The sequence below is a fragment of the Mus caroli genome, chromosome 10 (genome assembly GCF_900094665.2).
Source record: "Mus caroli chromosome 10, CAROLI_EIJ_v1.1, whole genome shotgun sequence".
In the NCBI taxonomy this organism is placed as follows: domain Eukaryota; kingdom Metazoa; phylum Chordata; class Mammalia; order Rodentia; family Muridae; genus Mus; species Mus caroli.
In genome coordinates, this window is record NC_034579.1 from 86,149,872 (window position 1) to 86,160,752 (window position 10,881).

Below are 10,881 nucleotides of genomic sequence, written 5' to 3' on the forward strand. Positions count from 1 at the left end.
GGAGCATGACAGCATCCAGGCAGGCATGGCGCAGAAGGAGCTGAGAGTTCTATGTCTTCATCCAAAGGCTGATAGTGGAAGACTGACTTCCAGGCAACTAGGGTGAGGATCTTATGCCCACACCCACAGTGACACACCCATTCCAATCAAGTCACACCTATTCCAACAGGGCCACACCTCCAGATGGTACCACTCCCTGGTCCAAGGATATACAAACCATCACAAGAGGTATTGCTGGATCTTTCAGTAGTATAAAAAAATTAAATAAATAAAAGTATATTCTCCACTCCAAGCTCCTCCAGAGCAGGAAACATATCTTCTTGCATGTCTTGCCTGTTTGCGTACACCCTGCTCTCCCTTTGCTACGTTTTTCAAGGAAGACACTGCTGTGTGTCTGTCTGTTGTGTATTCTACCATCAACATTATTAAGTCAACGCTCAATACTAGCCAAGAAAGGGGACCACATTAGTTTCATTTGTTAAACTTCATAGCATAACAAATGTCCATAGGATGGAGTTGGGAAAGGAGAAGAATATGGCCAAAATATATTTGATCATGATATCATAAATAAATAGGATCAAACTATATTCAAAATATAGTACAAAAATTAATTAAAAAATAAATTTACAAATAGAAAGGCCAATTTCCCACTCCGAGGGATCATCCTCCTATGGAGGACCTAGAGCATTGCTCGAATCCTGTGCTCTGTCCCTTTATCCCACCGCATCCTTCCTCAAGGTGCTTCCTACTACCTGGAAGCTCACGTATGTGTGCTTTCGGTTGATGCTTGCTTTCATCTTCTACAGAGAGCTCGGGCTTGGCAAAGGCTTATGGGATAAACTCATTTTTCTTTGTGCATGGTCAAGACAAGAATGCCCATTCACCAGAAAGAACCAAAAGGTTGGCATGCTCGAGACGAGCACCTGAGGAATCACACCGGAAGCTGTCCTCCAGTTGCCACGCACATGTGTGCACTTGCACACAACTGAATACACACTTACAATAACTAAATTTAAAAGCAAACAAAAAACCATGCAAAGTCAAATGTTACACAAAGCTACAAGAGGGGTGACCTCCTGCAACTTACACAAAAGCAACTGCTGTGGCTTTATGTGGGACCCTCACACCCAGACAGACAAGATCTATGTTGCTCTCTAAAGCAGAGCAAACTTGTCCCTCTGTACTTCCACACTGTCATTGCCTTGCGGTCCCTTAGGCAATCTTGAGGAGACAGGGGTTTCATGAAGACCACACAATTGAATGCCTCGAGGGTGACTCCCAGCTCTAAGCAGTATGAATCAGATGGAACTTTCTGTCTAAAGCGACTGTGGCTCAAGGAGGTGTGAAGCCTCCCTGGAAGCTGATGTGTACTGATCTCACAGATGCAAGACAGCAGTGAGGAGGAAGGGTGGCATCTGTAGGCGGTTAGATTACAATAGAACCGGGGGCCATGAGCAGGCTGGATTTTGAGACAGACTCAAGCTGAGACAACCTAATTGCTTTCTTCCTTTCTTTCTTTTTTTTCAAACGGGAATGAGGACTGCATGATTAATAAAAGAGAGAGAAGAGTCAGGCGTAAGCCAACCTAATTTCGATGAAGTACTTAATACACATCTAATAAAGTCTTACAAAGCGAGTTTACCTTGGATTGGCTTTAGATTCCAGCACTCGATAAAAGCTGTAAGGTAAGGCTTGGTGACCCGGAAACCAAGAACAGGTAGAACATGTCATATGATAGAGGTGTCTGCTAGCCCTGCCCCAGGACAACACTCCACTCCACTCTGCTGTTAGTTAACAGCTTTTGTTAATGATCGACGTGATGAGACAGAAGAGTTTCCTAATGAATGTTCTTAATATACGTATGGTGCAGGAGATGACGCGGACCCCATTCTCTGTAGAGGGGTTTTCAATAAGCAAGTTGAAACACAGAAACAGCTGAGAGCAAATATCTTACAACCCTGTGTTCGGGGGGTGGGGGCTGGGGGTAATGGTGTGCGAGATTTAAAGAAAAGGCATTTCTTAAGACCTAACAAAAGTAGTTTTGAAAACTGAAGTGAAAGCAAGTACTCGGTCTAACCATGAGATGAAATGCTGGTCTACAGACCCTGGATGACCGTTTCCCTCACAAGACCAACGCACAGCTAAAGAACCACAGGGCGTCAGGCAGGGGCAGAAGGCATGACTTCCTCTATGGCTTCTTTGTTCCTGACATGCTCATTCCTAGGAGAACGCCAGCACAGAATGGATACGGAAAGGAATTTACTTTTTTTTTTTTTTAAGATGGAGAGAGAAGACATTAGCAGAGCAAAGCAACAAATTGAACTATTTTGTATTATTTGTGTCTACCTATTTATGTGCATACTTGTTCATTGCATGTTATGTTCTTGTGGGTGCAGATAGACATGAGTTCATGGGCATGTGGACCCCAGAGGATAACCTCAGATATGGCCCCCACTCCCTTTTGTAAGACTGGGAACTCACCAAATAGGTCGGGCCAGCTAGCTGGCCAGCAAATCCTAGGAGTCTCCCTGCCTCATGCTTCTCTAGTGTTGGCATTACAAATGCATACCACACTATCTGGGTTTTAAAACATGCTTCCTTGAGTCCTGGGGGTTGAGGGTGGGATGGTGAATGTAGGTTCTCATGCTGAGAAGGCAGTCCCTGTACCATCTGAGGTCTGTCCCCGGTCGCTAATGTACCATGTATTCTCTCCTTCAATTTAGAAGCTATACAAGAAGAAAGCAGAGTTTTAATCCCAGAAAGCATACATTCAGGTGGTGGGGGCAAATCAAACCATGATACCAAGGAAACAAGTGTTGGATTGTCTATCTAACCCCAGGGGAAAGAGAAGATGCCTTTAAGGAGGAGGCAGAATCCCATTGTGATCTGCAGACTCAAGAGGCAGGTACCAGGCTGCCCTTTATGCAAGTCAGTGAGGGGGGTAGGCAGCAAGTGTAGCAAGAGATCAAGCCAATGGTAGAAGGTTCCAAAACATAGCTAACCTTAGAAGCTATTCAGATTCACACCAGGAAGCCACTGGAGAATTCTGAGTTGGAGGAGAACTTTATCAGAAGCCTCTTAGCAGCTTCTCGCTTCTTGATCCTCCCACAGTCCAGTCTCAGCTGAGCTGCCAGTCTGCTCTAGTTAAAATGTAACTCAGATCACGACATCTGTCCAGAACCACCAAAGGCCTTACATCTCAGAGAAGCAGAAGTCGAGGCCCTTGATGTTCAGTCTTTCTGACAGGAGCTGGCTCCCAGCAGCTCTCTTACACCTCAGCTACTGCTCTGACTTGCTTGTCGGTTCCATTGTGCTCCAACCAGTGGGAAACAGCAGGATGCGATTCACTTCTAGGTCTTTCTGCCTAATCTTCCCCTTGCATAATACTTTCCCATTAGAATCTGCATATCTCACAATTTTACATCTCTCAAGATTCCACCAAAATCACACATCTGTGATTTGATCTTCCCAAACTAAACTATCAAAAAAAAATTCTATCTTTCTTTGCCATATGCTCATCCTACCTCTTAGCTTTGCTTACAATAGCTTCTAATGTTACCTTGTAATAAAACTAACAGTTACCCTAGGTAATGCATCTCTTGTCTTCTCTTCCTGCAAGATGAAACCTATGAGAACAGGATGTTTTTCGTTTTTCCATGACAAATGTTTTGAGTCTTCCCTTTTGTCTGTTTGGTTGACTGCTAAAGTCCTAATACCTCAAGCAGTGTCTGAGAAGAGTAGATCTTTAGTACATTATTGAATATATTTCATTAAAGGGTGAACATTTATCGTAGGAATGACAGGATTAGTGAGCTACAGAAGAACAGAATATACAGACTTGCTGTGGCAGGACCAGTCACTCCACAATGACAACCACCTTCTGACTGGTCTCCTGCATTCTATTCTCCATACAAAGGCAATCGAGGTTGGAGGAGAAAAGAGAATGTTGGTGTTCAAGCAGTGACCACCGCTTTGACAACTGTCTTTTGGCTTCTCTTCTGGTCGCCTGGAATTCTAATCCTGAAGAGAAGCTGCATGAACCCAAATGAATAGATGGTAGCTGCTAAATAATCTTTATATGTGTCACATCCCCCCCCCCCCAGCCCTCAAGAACATCTGGGACTCTCAGATAACATTTGAAGACAGAACTCCCTCCTGCTTCTAGTTGTTACATAGGTCATCTAACAAAGCATAGAAATTACTGTGAGACTTAATGTATACAAAAGTATTGCAATGATCTAAAGAATTCTAGGAGTGGGCTCTAAGAAGTCAAGGTTGAATGTTATCTTCTAGCCAAAGAGGGGAGAGTAGAGATGCATACCTTTGGATGATGAAGATCCTCAGCAAACACACAGCCTTCATTCTCCTTTCTCCACAATAACTCCTTTCCTATGAAAACCTTGCTTTTTTTGCATTCTAGATTCCCCATGATGGTCTTTTGGTAAAGAATAATAGACCCTGACCCAATATCTCAGGGGCCCAGTCTTTGAATAAACATGATCCCCCTCCCCCCCACTGACTCATCTCCTGGACATTGGTTTTGAGCATGGAGCAGATAGGCTTACATATGTGCCAGTAACACAGCTTCTTGTAGTGTGCAATCAACAGAAGTCAAGTTATTGAAGGGATAAAGAAGCAAGAATGGGTTCAGAATGAATGATACATTAACTTTTTGGCTGTGACAATTAAAAGTACCATAATTATGTTTCCTAGATAGGGAATGTAATAACGGAGTATACAGAAGGAGGTGGTGGTTTCAGAGTCTGACATGCTGAGTTCAGGCAATCTGATGGAAATTTCCCTGGATCTAATCGTTGCCATGAGATGCTCAGGTCTTGGAATGAGAATACAAAGTGCAAAGCTTTGTTTTTCTCTGGAGTCTTCTCCGTGCAGATGAAATTCCAAGCAAAGCCATTCTGGCTTTTGTAACCACCCAGAGCACCCATAAAGGAAAACTGTTTTCCTCTACTCACAAAACTTCTCAAATGCATGGCACGCTCTCACACCAAGCAATCTCCCAGCTCTCTGAGGACAAGTGGCTATCCTGCCACTTAACTCAATCCTGATGATAATTTCCTGGAATCGGTGCACACAGCACAGGTTCGGCATTCACAAGACTGCCCTCTGATTCAGACACCAATAGCACAACCCAGGTTGTCACCTGGATTTCTGGCCACCTGCCTACGAATAAAAGATGACCACAACCTTTCTTGATGCTTAATAACTAGCTATAATGAGTCATAATTTACATGTATTGGTTTATTCAAGAGGCTATTGCAAAGGCTGAAGCCAGTCAGCCAAAAGGAAGAGGCACACAGGGCACTGTGTAAAGGACAGACAGAACTTTTGTGCTGTCTCCGTCCATGCTTTCTCCTAGCACCTCAACCAGCTCACCAAACCGGATGCACTCCAGGTCTCATTACTTAGGATTCTTATGAAGATTTGCTTACCCAAGTCACTAACTCATTAGCTACTGGGGACTGAACTCAGTCTCCAGCATCTTTTCCTCCCCTGGAGGTTGGGACTTGGAGCTGAACATTCTCCAAGTGGTAGGCACACATCGGCTCCCCTGACTACCCTCTACCCTCCAGGTGTCACAACATAAAACTATCTAAGGGGCAACTGAAAAGTGAATAGCTTTCTGCAAACCACTAAAGAGGCTTTTCTGGACCCCCTTCACTCATGACATTGTATTTGTTTAGGAATTCTATACTGGGAATTAGGGGCAAAGGCCAAATAAATATTCCTTATGTCACAACCAAATGGAAGGCCCAGCTGGTAAAGGTATGGGGAAGCAGAAAAGGCCAGGGTTACACATACCAACTGGGGAGAGCTGTGGTCTAGACTCATCCGTGTATCTGTAAAGTTTTCAGATACAGTGTGGCAAAGATTCTGTCACATCCAGGCTCTCAGGTAGGCAGAGAAGAAGGCAAGAGGACTGATACCTACTTTCTGCCCAGGGAACTCAAGAGTTGCCATGGGACTCTGAAATAGCACTTTATCGTTATTTTAATTATCAGTATTTATCACTTATTTTAATATGCAGTAAGGCAATCCGTATGGTTGAGAGGTAGATGTATCTTTGGGTCTGGAGAGTTGGCTCCACTGTTGAGGGGATGTTCTTACAGAAGACTGGAGTTCCCAGCAGTCACATTGGTTAGCTAACAAATACCTGTAAAATGAGTGCCAGTGAACCTAGCGCCTTCTTCTGGCCTCTTAGAGTATATGTACTCACATGCAGGTACACACAGAAAAGCACACACATATAAATGAACATACACAGAGCCTTTTTTTTTAATGATATTGAGACTGGGGGTGGTGGTGAATCTTTTTCACTTTTTTTTAAAAATTAGGTGTTTTCTTTATTTACATTTCAAATGTTATCCCCTTTCCTAGTTTCCCCTCCAAAAATCTCCTCTCCCCTCCCTCTCCCCCTGCTCACCAACCCACACACTCCTGATTCATGGCCCTGGCATTCCCTTATACTGGAGCATAGAACCTTCACAGGACTAAGGGCCTCTCCTCCCATTGATAACCGACTAGGCTATCCTCTGCTATATATGCAGCTAGAGCCATGGGTCCCACCATGTGTTTTCTTTGGTTGGTGGTTTAGTCTCAGGGAGCTCTGGGGGAACTGGTTAGTTCATATTGTTGCTCAGAACACCCAAGATACAATTTGCAAAACACATGAAACTCAAGAAAAAAGAAGACCAAAGTGTGGGTACTTCAATCCTTCTTAGAAGGGGGAACAAAATACCCATGGAAGGAGTTACAAAGTATGGAGCAGAGACTAAAGGAAGGACCATTCATAGACTACCCTACCTGGGAATCCATCCCATATACAACCACCAAACCCAGACACTATTGTAGATGCCAACAAGAGCCTGATATAGCTGTCTCCTGATAGGCTCTACCAGTACCTGACAAATACAGAAGTGGATGCTCACAACCATCCATTGGATGGAGCACAGTGTCCTAATGAAGGAGCTAGAGAAAGTACCCAAGAAGCTGAAGGGGTTTGCAGTCCCATAGGAGAAACACAGAGACTTTTTAAAAACCTGAAAATAAACCCTTAGAGATGTGTTATAGCCCTGAGAGGGAAGGGTTCCCCAATACAAGTATTGCAATTCTGAAGGGAAAGGCATCCTGGTAGTCGGGAGCCAAGAAATACCACAAAGTCACACAGCACAACAAACCTCACACAAGGGGTTTATTGGGAAATACACAAGGGCATGACTGTATCTGCTCAGAAAAAGCAGCCAAGAACTGAGCAGGAGGTAGGCTTATGTAGGGTTTCTTGGGGGCAGAGTTTTCCAGGGTGGAGATTTCCAGGGTGGGGATTGGTAAATGTTCAAAACCCAGAAGTGGACCGGAACTTCTTAACCTTAAAAGAGATATGTCTAAACCATTTCATCTTATGAGAAGGCTAATAAGTATTGATATAATCAAAAGCATTGAGAAGAGTAGGAATATGTCACCCCAAATATGCCTCTTGGACACAAGGATTAGTGTGAATTGATTAGTTTGAGAAACTATTAAAAAATGACTAAAAATAAGTAGGGTTATCATATTGTAAGATAAAATTATAACTATGAAGAAAATCTTGGTTGGTAAAGGTGTCTCCCTCCAGGACGAAAATTTAGAAAACCAGCATTATATTACTGTCAACTCTTTTCTGTACATATGATTTGAGAACATATGCTTTAAGTTTGCATAGGGACCTCACCTCAGCTGGTAGTGTTCTTTCTAGCTACCTCTCCCATAAATGCGACTTTCCTTTAAATACTTCTATCTTTGTTGTCTTTAAATATAAACTCTTTCTTCTCTCTCATATATTATATCCTGACTGTAGTTCCCTCTCCCTCCTCTTCTCCTGGTCTCTCTTTCTCTCTATCTCCTCTTCCCGAGATACATATACTCCCTCTATTTCCCCTCAGAAAAAAGTAGACCTCACAGGGACATCAACCAAACATGGAATAACAAGCTATAACAAGACCAGGCACATCACATAATGCCTGGATAAGTCAACCCAATAGGAGGAAAAGAGTCCCACAAGTAGGCAAAAGAATCAGAAACAACCCTTATTCCCACTGAATCTCACAAGAACACCAAGCTACTCAGCCATAACATATATGCAGAGGACCTAGGTCAGACCCCATCAGACTCCCTAATCTCTTCTAAGTCCACGAGTCCCAGTCAGTTGATTATGTGGGCCATGTTCTCATGGTGTCCCTGACCTGTCTGGTGCCTCTGATCCTTCCTCTGCTTCCCGGTGCACGACTCCCTGAGCTCCTCCTAACGGGTGGCGGTGGGACTGTGGATCTGCTCCCATCTGTTGCTAGATGAAGTGTCTCGGGTCTCTTCAATGACAATTCTGCTAGGCTCTGGTCCCAGGACCCTCTGCAGGCAGGGCAAGCTGTAGGTGGAAAGTTTTGTGGCCAGGTTGGTGTCCTAATCCCTCCATTGGAGACCATGCCTGGTTACAGAAGCTGTCCAGTCTTTCAGAGACACTCTTGAGATTTAATATTGGAATGATACTTTGAGATTTCCAAGTATCTCCCAGGCACATATGTTGTCAACTTCCATTTAAGTTTTCTTAAGTAATGTATCATCTGTCACACACACACACACACACACACACACACACACACACACACACACACATGCACACTTTTCTGTCAGTTAAAAAAAGATTGAACAAGTGAATTCTAGGGAATATCCTGACTTTTTACCATGGATGCCACACACACACACACACACACACACACACACACACACACACCCCTCTATAAGCATTCACACTACAGACGTTGAGTTAAAGACCTTGACCACACATGTTCATGAACAACTGTCACGTTTGAATGTGTACTTTTTTCTGGTCTGTCTATATTTTCATCCACATATCAACTAACGGTTTGAATAGCTGCTATGATGTTCTAGTCCTGGGGAAAGTCAGACCCCACCAAAATACTCAATGCAGCAGTTGACTTAGAATAGTATCTGGAATGGGTTGTGTAGCAAAGTATGTTTGGATAAGCTTCAAGAGCTCTTCTTTGCATTCATCCTCCAGGTGGAGAAGTGATGAGAAAGCATCATCTATAGTTTTTTACTATGCTAGATGATCTCTGACTTAGCTAGATTGTTACTGTAAAGCTATGTGGGTTGGTTTGTTTGTTTTGATGTTGTTGTTGTTGTTGTTGTTGTTTTAATGTGCTATCACTTCGTTATTCACAGCTTGGTAGCAGGAAAACCTATGATCCTAGAAGATCTTGTGAAGGGAAACTCATCACCTGACACTCCCCATCCTCCCGATGCTCATTTCCAGCCTCCTCCTCCACCCATCGTCTCCCTTGCTGCTTGAGTAGCTTTCATTACACTAAACTTCCATTACCGGTATCTGCTTTGTAGAGACAGTACTCATTTCAAATTGTTCATTAGTAATACTCCCTCATATTGCTCAATTGATAATATTTTTCTGCTCATGAATATTGTTTGGGGTGATTTGGGTTGGGTGGAATGCATCACAACTTTTTCCAATTAAAACTAATGGAAAATTGTTTTATTTAATGGCTTTTCGCTAAGTGACAGGGCTTTTCGGAGACAAATTAAAATCGTTCAGTGAGGGATAGTAATATCTAACTTACTCTCCTGGCTTTATTTCCCCTTTAATCTGGCTGGTGTTGTAAAGCAACTCGCTACCTCTAATTAAATAAAATAATGTTAACATCATGGTCCTTGCTTACTTATTTTAATGAAACTTATCTCTTGATTTCTCCTCATGATTCCCTTTTTAAAAAGTACTGTCAAGGGAGGCTGGAGAGATGGCTCAGAGGTTAAGAGCACTGACTGCTCTTCCAGAGGTCCTGAGTTTAATTCCCAGCAACCACATGGTGGCTTACAACCATCTGTAATGGGATCTGATGCCCTCTTATGGGTGTGTCTAAAGACAGCTGCAATGTACTCATATGCATAAGAAAAATAAATAATTCCTTTTTAAAAAAGGTATTGTCAGCTCTGACTTCAACCTCTTGTTCCTCAGACCCAGAAGCCCCTCCTCTCTCATTAAATCTTCCCTTGCTGCAGGCTTGGGAGGAGTAGGGCGGCTGTAGCTGGGATAGTTCATGCTCTACTGATCCTCAGCAGACTCACTCTTCCCCAGCAGGTTCTTCCCTGAGCTGAGCTGAGTGACAGGAGACCAGACAGTGGGGACTGCTTTCAGAGTGACTGCAAGTTCAGAACTGAATGAAGGCAAAAGGAACAGGAGAGGAGAAAAAAAGAAGAGAGGGAGGGAGGGAGGGAAGGAGAGAGGAGAAACATTTGAAGGAGACATGGACACACATAGGCAAGCACACACACATACATGCAGAACAAACCTATGGAAAAGAATGCATGGTACTCAAAAATATTCTTTATGGGAAAAATCTTAATACCAAGGCTCATGAGAAAGTTATGAAATTAAATCTTTTCCCTTTTTATTACTGAGACACTTTTCCAGCTTGTTTTCCTTTTTCATAGATTTCCAGATCAAATTGCTCTAGTACCAAACTCCTTATTTAAAAAAGAAAAAAACCTGACATACTTTATTGAAGCCCAGCATGGAGCATCATAGCTCAAGTATAGTAGGCTTTAAAACGCTTTCTTTTACACGAATATACTTATTCATTTGGGACCTAGTAAGGAGACAAGACACTTTCTCATACTTAATCAGCAGCAAAATGAGAGCTAGCATGGCTTTTATATTAGAGATGAGAGAGCCAGAGTAACACGATGCAAACCAGTATTCCTTAAGGGAAGATTCCTGCACAACTCACCTACCTGAAAATTATTATGGAAAGAATAGAAATACAAAATAAAGACCACTGTATTATCTATTCATAGACG

At 42.9% G+C, this 10,881-nt stretch overlaps 1 long non-coding RNA gene across 1 annotated transcript; it reads left to right on the forward strand.

Annotated features, from left to right (window-relative positions):
- The first annotated feature begins 1,531 nt into the window (after nucleotides 1–1,531).
- LOC110302879 lies at nucleotides 1,532–9,728 on the forward strand. Its single transcript, XR_002378872.1, has 3 exons — nucleotides 1,532–1,685; nucleotides 2,840–2,905; nucleotides 9,235–9,728. It is a non-coding gene; the product is annotated as an uncharacterized LOC110302879 (long non-coding RNA).
- Nucleotides 9,729–10,881: the final 1,153 nt, after the last annotated feature.